Source organism: Puma concolor, chromosome A1 (assembly GCF_028749965.1).
Source record: "Puma concolor isolate L17-30 chromosome A1, mPumCon1.1.hap2, whole genome shotgun sequence".
In the NCBI taxonomy this organism is placed as follows: domain Eukaryota; kingdom Metazoa; phylum Chordata; class Mammalia; order Carnivora; family Felidae; genus Puma; species Puma concolor.
The window spans coordinates 115999750-116014925 of NC_141667.1; the positions used below are offsets into that span (position 1 = coordinate 115999750).

At 39.8% G+C, this 15176-nt stretch overlaps 1 protein-coding gene across 1 annotated transcript in view; it reads left to right on the forward strand.

The window, feature by feature from the left end:
* ANKRD55 (ankyrin repeat domain 55) overlaps positions 1 to 15176 on the forward strand; it is a 534677-nt gene that overhangs the window by 209204 nt on the left and 310297 nt on the right. The gene's annotated exons all lie outside the window — the stretch shown is intronic.

Below are 15176 nucleotides of genomic sequence, written 5' to 3' on the forward strand. Positions count from 1 at the left end.
TTAAGTTTTCTCCATGTCTTCAGGGTTGATAGATAATTTCTTCTTATGCTGAATAATTCTCCATTTTCTGGATGTACCACAGTTATTTATCCATTTCCTTCCTGAAGGACATCTTGGTTGCTTTCAACTTTTGACCATTACTAATAAATATGCCATAAAAATCTGTGTGCAGATTTTGTGTGAACATAAATTTTCAACTTCCTTTAGGTAAATACCAAGGAGTGCAATTGCTGGATTGTATGGGAAGGGTCTGTTCAGTTTTCTTAGAAACTGGCAAACTGTCTTCCAAAGTAGCTATATCATTTGACATTCCCACAAGCAATGAATGAGACTTGAATTAATTTTTTTAAAGAGTTTAAGTTCTGTCTCTACATTAATTGTTTTTAACACGTGCATATTCACTTGTGCCAGCATCGTTTGTTGAAAAGACCTATCTTTTCTCCTTTATCAAAGATTAGTTGACTATATTTATGTAGGTCTATTTTTAGGCTCTCTATTATATTACAGTGATCTATTTGTCTAATCTTTTACCAGTACCACAGTATCTCGATTGCTGTTCCTTTATAATTTGTGTTGAAGTCAGGTAGTACCAATCTTCCAGTTTTGTTCCTCTTTTTCAATATTGTGTTGTCTATTATGGGTCTTTTGCCTCTCCATAGAAATCTTAGATTCACTTTTTCAATATTTATAAAAGAATTTTCTGGGATTTTGATTGTGATTGTATTGAATTTATAGATCAAGTTATGAACAAATGATATCTTGACAGTATTGAATCTTCCTGTCCATGAACATGGAATATATCTACATTTAGTTACTTATTTTATTTTTATTAGGTTTATATCTAAACATTTCATTTTGGGGGATGCTAATGTAAATGGTATCATGTTTTTCATTTTAATATCCACTTTTTCATTGGTGGTCTATAAGAAAGCATTCGACTTTTGTATATTAACCTTGTATCCTGCAACCTTGCTATCATTTCTTTTAGTTCCAGCAGGGTTTTATTTTATGTTTTTGTGGGGGTTTTTTTGTCAGTTCTTTCAGATTTTCTATATAGACTATTGTGTCACCTGTGTATAATTTTTTTCTGCCTTCCCAATCTGTACCTTTCAGTTCTTTTTATTGTGTTATTGCATTAGCTAGGACTTCTAGTTCAATATTGAAAAGCAGTGGTGAAAGGGGACATTCTTATCTTCATCCTAATGTTAGTGAGAAAGCTTTGAGTTTCTCACCATTAAGTATAATATTAGTTGAAGGGTTTTCTGTGAATATTCTTTATCAAGTTGAGAAAGTTACTCACTATTCCTAGTTTACTGAGAGTTTTTATCACGAATGGGTATTGGGTATTGTCAAGTGCTTTTTCTTTATCTATTGATATTATCATATGATTTTTCTTTTTTAGTCTGTTGACATTATGGATGATATTAATTGATTTTGTAATGTTGAATCAGTCCTGAATACTTGGGCTATGTCCTACTTGGTTGTGGTATATAATTCCTTTATATATTTTTTTGTATTTGATTAACTAACAATTTGTTGAGTATTTTTACATCTTTGTTCATGAGAAATAATGTTCTGTAATTTTTTTTCTTATAATGCCTTTGTCTGATTCTGGCATTAGGGTAATTGTGGCCTTATAGAATGAGTTCAGAAGTATTCTTTCTGCTTTTATCCTCTGAAAGAGATTGTAGAGAATTGGTATAATCTTTTCCTTAAATATGTGGTAGAATTTACTAGTGAATCCATCTTGTCCTAGTGCTTTCTGTGTTGGGAGTTGATTAATTATTGATTCAATTTCTTTAATAGATATAGGTTTATATGGATTGTCTCCTTCTTATGTGAGTTTTGGCAAATTGTGTCTTTCAAGGAATTGTTCAATTTCATCTAGGTTATCAAATCTGTTGACATAACTTGTTTTCTTATTAGTCTAGTAGAAAACCAAGGAACATGGATAGATTGGATCAGAGGGCCTGAGAAGGGTGTCAACCTTTGATCAGTTAACAAAATCTATAAAAAAGAAAGAAAGAAAGAAAGAAAGAAAGAAAGAAAGAAAGAAAGAAAGAAAGAAAGAAAGAGAGAACAGGAAGAAACACATTACAGTAGCAGTTTGTCAGTATAACACTTTAGTCACTTCTTTGAAATTTATTTTAGATGGCTCAAATAAGAAAATGACTATTCTTATTTCAGAAGAATAACTGGACATTAATCTTGGACAATTCAGGGCTCAATAGTGCCTGGATACTTGAAAAGAAAGGGGGAAAGTGACAGGGTGTCTCAAAAAGTACCTAATCTTGGCCCTGTGACTGACAGATATGACTGACCTATCAAGATGAGAGTGTGATCAAGGCACTAAGTGATGCATTAGAGAATATCTAATGTCAGCAAGGTTTTAGACAAGGATTTCTAGCATATGATTGTGGCTTAAATGTGAGGCATCTGAATGCAGAAGAACAGTTCTCCAAGTTAGAACATTATAGTCATGTTCTGATTTTGTCAATCCTGCAACTCTAACTTTGCTGAACCTCATTTTCCTTAACCAACCACATAGAGGATGTATAATGCATATCTCACAGGCTGATCTTATGAGGGATGATCGTATGAGGGATGATTGTTGACAAGAGCAAGACGAGGATGATTGTGGCCTCCATTTACTAATTATAAAATGGTGGTAATAATGTTACCTACCTTTGAAGGTTAGTATGAGAAATAAATGAGTGAATAAAGTGCTTAGAATAGTAAAAGGCACACATAAGTACTCAGAAATGTTAGCTTCATTCTTCTTCTTATTATTATTACCATGTATTTAAAAAAATTTTCTTTTGTTTATTTATTTTTGAGAGAGAGAGAGAGACAGAGCACAAGCGGGGGAGGGACAGAAAGACAGAGGGAAACACAGAATCCGAAGCAGGCTCCAGGCTCTGAGATGTCAGCACAGAGCCCAATGCGGAGCCAGAGCCCATGGACCACGAGATCATGATCTGAGCTGAAGTCAGATGCCCAACTGACCGAGCCACCCACGCACCCCTATTATTATCATGTATTAACTCATAATTTTTTTTTTTTTTTGATCAGGAGACATGTTTCTCCAGCATCTTTCTGGTAATCCCTCCAAATTTTTTTAAGATCCATAATTCAACATTCAGAACAGTATTACATTTAAAATTGTTTAGGTTTACATATTGATTAAATAGAAGATTGCTACCTCCTTCTATACCCATTTGTTAAATCTTTCCCGGGGCATATATTTGGAAAAATATTAGAAGAAAGCATAAACTCCCCCCTCAATGGAATTATACATATATTTCTCATAGTCACCCAAACATGGATATTAAGTGTGTAAATAGTGTAGTATATTGAAATCCAAGGATGGGTCTTGTCCTTTCCTGTGTAAGCAATAGCAAGTATTGGTTGTAACTACACCTACTGTGGACTCACTAGAGGCACCTTTGAAAGAATGCTCTGTTGCCCTTGCTTTTCTGTAATGGCTATAGTGCTAATCAGCCTTCATATATTACTGAACTATCTTTTATCCTTATTTTTGGTGATTTTGCCAGGATCAAAGATTACTTGTTCCACTTCACATATCAAAAAATAAGAGACAAAGATAGTAAGGTCATAAGTGATTTGTCTAAGGTCATACATTTTGGTTCAGTCGTGGAGTTTGGACTAAAGCCGATTCTAGTGACCAGTTCTCTCAAGTACACTGGACAGTCAACACGAAGGGACTCCTCTTTGAATTTTGTCCTCTTACGTTTCAGGAGGTAAATCTATAGTCTGCATTGAGGCTAGTCCAAGGGGGAGAGTCATGCTTTGCCTTAAAACAGGAGGTCTTTAGACCTATGCAAAAATGACACAGGCCATTCATACCTGGCTTAGAGTGTAATACACAGACTTTCAGAAGCATAGAAAAATTTTTTAGGTAAAAATCTTGGACGGAATGACAGTATATTAGAAGATTCCTTAGCATTTGGCATATGTGAGTTTTCATCTGAAATTATTTGGCACCTGCCATTTATTCTGTTTCCCATTAGTAAATGGTAACCTCATAGGGATGGCATTTTTCTCTGCTGCTGCTAGGAATGGCCAAGGTCACATTCCAGAAAAAGATGCTTGCCTTGCAAAGCATACCATTCCTGGGAGAGATAAAGAGAGAGTTAATGTTTGAAGATATTGTCAACGTCATTAACAGCTAACAAACTTACCTATCTTTTACTATTGCTGTAACTTTTTTCCTTTTCCCAGAAAGTGATAATAAGAAGTAGAATAAGTCTGCTCAGACAATTAAAGAACAATGGTTTTATAGAACTCAGTAGTGTTTTCAAGACTACTGTTTATATTTTGGAGCTTTATATGCCATCTATTGAGTGTCTATTTTTAAAATTCAGTGTGATTTATTCAAATCCTGGACATTCTTTGTGCTTGACAATGCTGGAGGCTAAGGGAGATGGTAAAAAAGAAAGAATGAGGAAGGATATCACTTTTGGATTCCTTCTAGTTTTGCTGGCACTGCTTAAGTCAAGGAATTCTTGAATTTCAGAACCAGATGGGAAGTTGAGATGCCGTCATCCAACCCACCCTCTCCTTTATGCAATCCATTGTACAACAATTATAACAGTTAGCTACATAACTTTGCTCAGATGTCTCCAATTATAAGGCACTCAATATTGCAGGTGACTATGATGTCATTATTAGACTAATGTAATTGTTAAAAACAGTTATGTTTTATGTTGATGCAACTTGACTCTGCAACACCTCCCCCACTGGCTCTTGTTCTTCCTGTTTATTATATATGATCAATTCAACCCAAGGTAGATGAACACTTTAAGAGATCAATGATCATGGGTCTGGAACCACATGGCCTGGGTTCAAATGCCAGTTCCTCACCATCTTCACTGAATGCCTGTGCTTCAGTGTCCTCATCTAAAAAATGTGAATTCTGTCAGTGCCTATCTCATAGGGTGGTTATCAGGAAGAAATGGGTTTATATGTGAAAAAATTTAGAGCAATGTCTGGTATTTGGTAGGCACTCAATGAATGTTAGCTGTTGGCAATGTTATTTTTACTATTTCACCTTACATACCAATTCTTTTTATTTTTATTTACCTATTTTTTTAATGTTCATTTATTTTTGAGAGAGGGAGAGAGAGAACAAATGAGGAGGGGAGGGGCAGAGAGGGGGAGACACCGAATCCGAAGCAGGCTCCAGGCCGTGTGCTGATGCAGGGCGTGAGATCATGACCAGAGCCAATGTCAGATGCTTAACTGACTGAGCCACCCAGGCACCCCTATACAAATTCTTTTTTGTTTTTAAAAGTGTTGATTGGGGGCGCCTGAGTGGCTCAGTTGGTTAAGTTTCCGACTCTTGATTTCGGCTAGGTCATGATCTCACAGTTCGTGGGATTGAGCCCTGCATTGGGCTCTGCATGGAAGGCATGGAGCCTACTTGGGATCTCTCTCTGCCTCTCTCTCTCTCTGTATATGTATATATAAATATATAAACCTTGAAAAAAACAAGTGCTGTTTGTACTGTGTGTATTCTGAGGCTTTGTTTGGTGAGTGCCATGATTGATAAGTAATGTCTGCCAAGGGTAGAAGAAGGGGAAATAATATCACATGCCAAATATTTGTGATTTGCAATCCAATTTTGATTTCTCATGACAGTGCTTAAAATATTTAATGAAATAGGGGTTTTTCTATCTTAGCCTCTTCTCTTCCAGGCTAAAGTAACTCATAGAAACATTGAAATCTATTAATTCTCTAAACTTCCAAAAGATGGGGCCCTGAGGCATCCTTAAGATGGACTTAAAACCAGAACAAGGGAGAATATTTTCATCTTTTCACTTATTACCTTTTGTTAAATGCTTCTGAATACTCAAGACTATCATAATTATTTGAAATCTCTACAAAAAGAATGATGCACCATTTTTCACAATTTAATAATGCAATTAGTTTTCTCTTCCCTACACTCACACCACTCTTGCATTGTTTTTGTTGTTGGCATGCAGTGTGTTGTTATGGAAGGAATCTTAGACTGAGAGTTAGAGTATCTCATGGACTGAATTGTGTCCAAATCTCTATGTTGAAGCCCTAATTTCCAATGTGACTGTATTTTGAGATAAGGCCTTAAAGAGGTAATTAGGTTAAATGAGTTCCTAAGGATAGGACCCTAATCCAATGGGACTGTGATCCCCAAGAGAATGCTAATTCCCCAGAGAATATAAGTTTTAAAAATGAGGGGGGAAAAAGAAAGAGAAACAAAGACAGTTTTCTTAAAGACCCTTAACCTTACCTTATTTACATTTTCCCTAGGAGAATACTGCGGTCATGGAGAATTTTGGTTAGAAAGAGCCTCAAAGATGACCTGATCCAACCATCCATTCAATTCATTGCCCATAACATTTACTGGGGTTCTATTGATAATAGGGTATTTATACCCACTGAGGGTTCAGTAAAGATTTAGGGTGGCTGTAATCACATTAACAATAGCTCCAAATTCATGATCTACTATTTAATTCTCTACAACATCTCCCAGTCCAGTGGTCTTATAGTCTAAACAAACACCTCAGCATTAAATCTCCTTCCATCTGGACCTCTCTGATTAGAGTCAGAACTTTGGACCTGGAGGATCTTTCCAAAATTATCCAGCCCATTGGTGCTACTCTGAAAGCGAGAAACTGTAGTCTAGAACAATGCATTTGTTGCATCAGGTGTCACAACTAGTGAGTAGCAGAGTTTGTATCTAAGCTCCCATCACCTGACATTCACCCTAGGGACCTGTGTAGGCTTCTACTTGGTCAGGTCAGCCAGCCCCTCATTACCCACAGGTTGCATCCACACATTCTCATCTGGTTTTCTCAGATCTTGTATTTGCAGCCATATTGAACAGCCTGAACTAGCCCATTTGCTCAAAGACACCCCAGTATAAGTGATAGAAAGTGTGTCCAGTTCATAATCTTTGGTCCTCTTATTAATGCAGGAAGTAGTTTGTTTCATGACTTTGTTCCCAGTCCCCTGATACTATAAAGGCCCCTCACCTGGCAGTCTTGGAAATGAATAGGACTCAGCCATCCATGAAAGGTTGGCTTAAGACGTAAGGAATGAGTTGGTGTGAGGAAAAAGCGATACCATCCTTCATCCACTGGCAGAATACTGAGTAACTTTTAGTCTAGGATTAGATCTGTTTTAATACACTCTCCACCTGTGTGTTCTCATAAACCACCAAAGCATTTCAAATCTAAAGATTATTCGGGGACTGATTGTCTACTTAACTAATTTATAAAAATATTTTCCCAAAAGAACAAGAGTGATTTTGATCCAAAATAAAAATGGACCTTATTTAGAAATCAGCCAGTTTCCAAAACAGGATTCATATCAAATAATGCCTCTAACTTTGAGACCTGGCTACTTCCTTGATTCTCTGACATTCTCCCCCCACCTCACCCCCACCCCACTAGGCACTCCCATTGGTTCTTCCTGCTGATAGCATCTTTAAAAGAATCAGCCACACTATTGTTACCAGCCCCATAGTTTCATTTCTCATTTGTGTCTATATTTAGATTGGAGGGGAAAACCTCTTTCCATTGCCCAGGAAAGAGACTGTTTTTAAGTGAGTTAATGAACCTCTTACAGGGAAATACCAAATGTAGTTGATATCTTGTTGCTATTAAGGAAAACGTGTTAGAGCTTAGGAAGTATGAAAGTTGTTAGCTGACAGAATGACCATGCCTTTGATGGTCAGGTCACAGGCATATGAACACTTACATACTCTTCTATGTATTAGGTCAAGCTGTAGGAGTGGGGCAGGAACAGGTGCTTGGGTGCTTGTATGTGGGAGCAGGCACCACTGTTGTGTGCTATTAAGAACACAGGTCCATTTTAGTCAGGAAGAGTGGTGATAAACGTAGTTCTAAAGAGCAGGTGCTAAAGAATTATCTTTTCTAGATAAAAATCGAAGTCTGATATCAGATATAGAAAAAGAAAAGTCCATGAATTAGGAAAAATCATGGATTCTAATAGATACCTAACCAAAATGTGTTATTTTTTATGTTTTTTCCTTTCTGGCTTTAAGGAATTCATTTTTTTCCTCTTTCTACCATTTTCACTGAGTAAGATTCCTCCAAGATCCTTCCAGTCTCACCCAGTCTTATGTAGAAGGGAAAGGACATCTCTTTGTCTAACCTTATGAATGGGAAGGTCCGTGTAATGATTCAGAGTAGAATAAAGCAAAATATAGGATAGGGAAGAAGCATCTATAAAATGTTTTCAGGGCCATTCATTAGCCAGCAGGCAAAGAATGGAATTTGTCCTTTCTTTTGTTCCCCACCCACCACCTCACCCCCAACTGAGGCCTCCATGCTCTTAATTTACCTAATGACTGTCCAAGGCTCTGTAGTGAGAGCCTTGTTAACCCTCCTCTTCCTAAACCTCCAGGACACCATAGTGTAACTGGAAGAACTCTGGAAAAGACTCCTTGTCCAGTCTCCACAAATTTCCCCCCCTTCAGTATTGGTGATACCTACAATCACTTCTTAGGGGAGGATTCCATTCAGTTGGGTTGTCTATTGTCAAAAAGTAATCTCTTAGAAGTCCAGAGCGTTGAGTCATAAGCAGTAAACTTTTTTTTAGATGACAAGGTGATAAGATCTAGAAAAAGTAGTGGGGCCTTTCTTAAAATGTATATGTATAGACCTTGCTTCAGACTTGAGCTACTGATTGCTGGTTCCTTGACCTGATTCACCTTTCAGATATTCTGGCTGTGAGGGTCTCTAATGCATCTTGATTCTCAGAGGCAATGAAGCTTATACTTTAATGCCCCTCACTTGCTAGGGCCCTTTCCACAGGCCCCAAAGGTTGCCCTGCTAGTGTGTTCCCATGTTTGTGTGCTTTACAAGATATCTTATGTGAGACATTTCTACTTCAGTTGGCTGATACGGCTTCTACGTCCACTCCAATATTCCCTCTCTTATAATTGTCCTCTGACAGAAGTTAAGGTAGGAATGAGGATAGGGAGCTTTAAATCAATATTCACTTGTAATTGAATTGACTTCTAAATACATATTTACTTTGGTACCTAGCTATATATTTGCAATTCGAAATTATTTTTCTCATTGGAAGCCACCATATTCATCAGGCCCTGCAAAACCTGGGCAGGTATCCCTGGATTCTAGGGCTCCTAAAATTACTTCTCACATAATTCTTAATCTCATTTAAAATTTCCCTTCTATCCAGATTTTCAGCAATTTCTAGGTTTCATACAAAAACCTAGTTTTCCTGGTGCTTCATCACAGCCTGACACAAATCCAATCCTGAAAAGGAATGGGAAATGGGGAAAATGATAAAATAATCAATTAAGTGAACAGGAAGAGAAAAGAGATTGAGAAGGTAGATAAATTGCCAAGTTATCTCATGCATCTTAGTACTGCTCTTCATGCCTAGGGGCTCACAGGAGCAGATCCCTAATTTGTTTGTTTTAACAGCTGAAATAAAGCATTGCCATGCTGGTTGGGAAGCTAAGTGATGTTCCATCCTGAGAGGAAAGTGGGGTAAAGTAAAGGGAGGTGACAGGATGGTGAGTTGAAATGAATTAAGGAAAACACATGGTCTTCCGAAAAGGAAATGGAGTTATGAAAAGAGATGGGAAAACCAGTTCTTCCAGGATAATGCCTTTTGTTGGGCCCTAGTGGGAAGCTCATTTGAGGAAGCTGGAAGCATACAATGGGTGCCCAGGTTACCTGACAAGAGGAAAGAGGGCAGAAGGGAAAGGCAACAGTGTGGGAGAAGGACCAGGGGTCACGTTTTTCTTGGCATTGAAATGTCAAATGAGTTATTTTTCAAAAGTTTCCAAGGAGGATCCTCTACCAGTTTCCAACCTCCATTTGGGATTTGAAACCTACAGGAAACTGGGTCCCTTCCCATGACCTCTTTATTCCTCCCTAAATTAAATTTGGATGCAGACAGCTAGTGAAGCAAAGGCTGGAGCCTTTTACTGTGCCTAGAAGTGTGGCCTTTCCCTCATGCAGTCTTAGGGGCTGGTTGTGCTCCCAATTAATTGTTACTTTGGCAAGTTCAAGGAAGTTGTTTTGGTTTTTGGCAGGTTGTTTAAAGATTGGCTTTCAAGTTCTTCCATCTGTAAAACAAAGAGTTTGGACTAGAATCATTGGTCCTTAACTTTGGTGGTGATGGGGGTGGTGGGCGCTGGTGAGGGCTTGGTGGTCAAAGTGCCTTGTCAGAATAGGATGAAAGCTAAAGAACCACCCTCCAGAAGTAGGCACATGTGCCTGTTCACCTATAATTACATGTATAATTTCAAAGGTTCATGGACACATCAGTAAACAGTTCTCCAAGGTAGTTTTACTCTTTGCAGGAGGATTACACTTCTTCACCCCAATTAACTCAGTCACGGATCAATCAAATGTGAATAGAAGTTCTGGGTGACATTTCTGGGCTAAGATTTGAGTGGTGTTTCTTTTCTTTGTGCACTAAAGCCAGCCATGATCCTGATAGTGTCTTCTCCATTGGGTCCAGGATTGACAATAGTAATGGTGCAGGAGTTAAGTCTCCAGCCAACCTTGGATTATCATGTGACGTGAGAGAAAATTAAACCTTTGTTGCTTTCAGCCACTGAGATTCTTGGAATTGTTTGTTGCCACAGCATTATTTAGCACATTCTGATTGATACAACCCCTGAATCCATCCATGGATGACCGAGCTTTCTGTGGATGCCAGATCATCAGTCCCAAATGTGAAAATACTAAAATCTTTCCATTTCTGAAAATTCATGAGTCTCTGAGGTGAACTTACTAATACAATTAATGAATCCTGAATCATAAGAATTCCTATCCTGGTTCATAGAGAATACCCATTTGGGCCAATAGAGTATTTTGTTTTGGGGTTCAGTTATAAAATCCATGACTGTGTGATGAAATGAAAGGCTCACCAGGCCCAGTTTCAAAAGGCAGTGAAAAGTTGACTGTAGTCTCACAGGGCATCTGCCTGCAGGAGGGAAGTAAGAGATTACTCCAGCCCTCAGTGTGCTGTGGACACTCCTTGGCTACAGTCTAATGTACAGAAGAAAAGAATCAAGAAAACAAATAAGAAACATACATCTGAAAGCTTCAAATGACTAAAGAAGTCAAGAGGCAGGATGTCTGCACTTTGTTTCTATTTATGGAATGCAGAGTTTAAACAGAGCTCTCCATTCAGAACTCATCTGGCTATGAAAATTGCTTTGCAAGTTATTATCTCAAGGAAATGGACAGCATTCAAATCTTTCCCTACAGTGGGTTTGTATTTAGAGATGTTTCACATGTGTTTAATTCAGTGATCAGTTTTACCTTGTCAAAACAGAATGGTCTGTCAAAAACAGGATGAAGCTCATTAGTGAGACACAGGAGATAGTACAATGGAGGAGAGAATAAACAGACTACCAGAAATAAGGAAACAAGAGTCTATTCAGGAAGCAAGGGGGGATAGTAGAAAATGATACAGTAGTCATAGTAGACCATAAACTAGTGCGATAGCTATATGGTACTGCTACTTAGTAAGTGATACTGCCAAGAAAAAAAAAGTGTGAGGAGAGTTTAGGGGATAAAGGTTTTTAGCCTGGAAAAGAGAGTAGGGATTTAACAACTTTTTATGTGTAAGAACCCCCTAGCATAGTTGTGAGAGTGCTGGATGAGGGGGAGTCAGGAAAGCCAGGTTCTAGACCTACGTCTTCTTTGTCCTCCTGCTCTGAGCCTCACTTCTGCTCTGAGCAGTTCAGATTAAGAAAACTGTTAAAGTCTTAGCCAGCTCTAGAATTTAGATCTGGGAAAATGTTGTTTCGTGACTCTACATCTTCAAAATCCAGAAAGTTCTAGTACCTGAAAAGCATCTTGATTAACATAAGGATGATTAATTATTTACTTAAATAAACTTCTAGTGGAATTTATGAAATTTTGGAAACCGCATCCTTGGAGGTTTTTAAAGTTCAGATAGAGCCCATCTCTTTGACATTTAAGAGCTAGGCCAGGAGACATGTTTGTGGTTTCTTCTAGCCATCAACAATATAAACATGGTTATTGTCTTTTAGAGGAGACTTTCCCAATGACCACCCCCCTCATAGGAAGAAAACCAAATCCAAACCCAAAATTGTTGATTTATTGGCCCTGTGACAAAAGGGAAAGGGTACTGTCAACCCTAAATAAAGAGGTAACCTGAAGCAAGCTCACATGACCAGAAATTGAAATTATTTGGGAGTATCAGTGGAATTTCAATTTGGAAAATATGCTGTAGCTAGCTGCGGGTGAGTCTGCTGAGAGTTTGGGGCAGGCTATATTTATGGACAAGGAGGGAAAAAAGAGGGAAGTCCAGTCAGAGTTCAAGCAGTAAAATACGGAAATATTCATGGCAGATGTTCATTGGTCAGGAGTCTTGGTCTTCTGTAAATCAGGCATTTATATGATATCAGTTTCTCACATCTTAATTTCTGTTCTTCTGAGGGCACATGCATGAGATTCTCCATTTACTATTCTTCAGTTTCATTTTGAATTGAAATCCTTTCACAGGACAAAGAGAAATCCAGCACAAAAAGTCTCTAAGGTTGAGCAGTGCTGTGTTGTCCCTTTGCAATGCATGGTCATGTCTTACAAGAACTTGTGAAGGTATGGCCAGTATCTCTGGTCCTCTTGTCTCACAGCTGAGCCTTGGTGATCAGAGGCTGGCCAGCAGAGGAGGCACCTCAGCTAGCATGTATTGCTGCCAGCATCAGCAGGGACCCGAGAGCAGCCCAGGTTTTATTTTTCTCCAAGTAAGATTTTTCTGACCTCTCTTGGAAGATGGTGCAAGCCCTGTTCTACATATCGGACAGGAATGTATCCAATTAGGAGTAGCTTGTAGGTATCTTACTCTGCAGCAATTAATTTTTTTTAAAAAAGCAACAGGAGAGGAGAATCCCTTGTTGCTGCCATATTTCAACAATGAGTAAAGTGCTGATTAGAAAATAATGTGCAGAGGACAAAGGGAAGATGGCGGCGTAGGAGGACGCTGGGCTCACCGCGCGTCCTGCTGATCACTTAGATTCCACCTACACCTGCCTAAATAACCCAGAAAACCACCAGAGGATTAGCAGAACGGAGTCGCCGGAGCCAAGCGCAGACGAGAGGCCCACGGAAGAGGGTAGGAAGGGCGGCGAGGCGGTGCGCGCTCCACGGACTGGCGGGAGGGAGCCGGGGCGGAGGGGCGGCTCGCCAGCCAAGCAGAGCCCCCGAGTCTGGCTTGCAAAAAGCGGAGGGGCCTGACGGACTGTGTTCCGACAGCAAGCGCGACTTAGCGGCTGGGAGGTCATAAGTTAACAGCTCTGCTCAGAAAGCGGGAAGGCTGGAGGACAAAGGGAAGGAGAGCTGCTGAGCCCCCGGACGACAGAGCTCAGTTTGGTGGGGAACAAAGGCGCTCGCCAGCGCCATCTTCCCCGCCCATCCCCCAGCGAAAATCCCAAAGAGAACCAGTTCCTGCCAGGGAACTTGCTCGCTCGGCGCAAACACCCAACTCTGCGCTTCTGCGGAGCCAAACCTCCGGCAGCGGATCTGACTCCCTCCTGCTGCCACAGGGCCCCTCCTGAAGTGGATCACCTAAGGAGAAGCAAGCTAAGCCTGCCCCTCCTGCCCCTGTGCACCTTGCCTACCCACCCCAGCTAAGACGCCAGATCCCCAGCATCACAAGCCTGGCAGTGTGCAAGTAGCCCAGACAGACCACCCCACCCCACAGTGAATCCCGCCCCTAGGAGAGGGGAAGAGAAGGCACGCACCAGTCTGACTGTGGCCCCAGCGGTGGGCTGGGAGCAGACATCAGGTCTGACTGCGGCTCCGCCCACCAACTCCAGTTATACACCACAGCACAGGGGAAGTGCCCTGCAGGTCCTCACCACGCCAGGGACTATCCAAAATGACCAAGCGGAAGAATTCCCCTCAGAAGAATCTCCAGGAAATAACAACAGCTAATGAGCTGATCAAAAAGGATTTAAATAATATAACAGAAAGTGAATTTAGAATAATAGTCATAAAATTAATCGCTGGGCTTGAAAACAGTATAGCTGACAGCAGAGAATCTCTTGCTACAGAGATCAAGGGACTAAGGAACAGTCATGAGGAGCTGAAAAACGCTTTAAACGAAATGCATAACAAAATGGAAACCACCACGGCTCGGATTGAAGAGGCAGAGGAGAGAATAGGTGAACTAGAAGATAAAGTTATGGAAAAAGAGGAAGCTGAGAAAAAGAGGGATAAAAAAATCCAGGAATATGAGGGGAAAATTAGAGAACTAAGTGATACACTAAAAAGAAATAATATACGCATCATTGGTATCCCAGAGGAGGAAGAGAGAGGGAAAGGTGCTGAAGGGGTACTTGAAGAAATAATAGCTGAGAACTTCCCTGAACTAGGGAAGGAAAAAGGCATTGAAATCCAAGAGGCACAGAGAACTCCCTTCAGACGTAACTTGAATCGATCTTCTGCACGACATATCATAGTGAAACTGGCAAAATACAAGGATAAAGAGAAAATTCTGAAAGCAGCAAGGGGTAAACGTGCCCTCACATATAAAGGGAGACCTATAAGACTGGTGACTGATCTGTCTTTTGAAACTTGGCAGGCCAGAAAGAATTGGCACGAGATTTTCAGTGTGCTAGACAGAAAAAATATGCAGCCGAGAATCCTTTATCCAGCAAGTCTGTCATTTAGAATCGAAGGAGAGATAAAGGTCTTCCCAAACAAACAAAAACTGAAGGAATTTGTCACCACTAAACCAGCCCTACAAGAGATCCTAAGGGGGACCCTGTGAGACAAAGTACCAGAGACATCACTACAAGCATAAAACATACAGACATCACAATGACTCTAAACCCATATCTCTCTATAATAACACTGAATGTAAATGGATTAAATGCGCCAACCAAAAGACATAGGGTATCAGAATGGATAAAAAAACAAGACCCATCTATTTGCTGTCTACAAGAGACTCATTTTAGACCTGAGGACACCTTTAGATTGAGAGTGAGGGGATGGAGAACTATTTATCATGCTACTGGAAGCCAAAAGAAAGCTGGAGTAGCCATCCTTATATCAGACAAACTAGACTTTAAATTAAAGGCTGTAACAAGAGATGAAGAAGGACATTATATAATAGTGACAGGGTCTATCCAT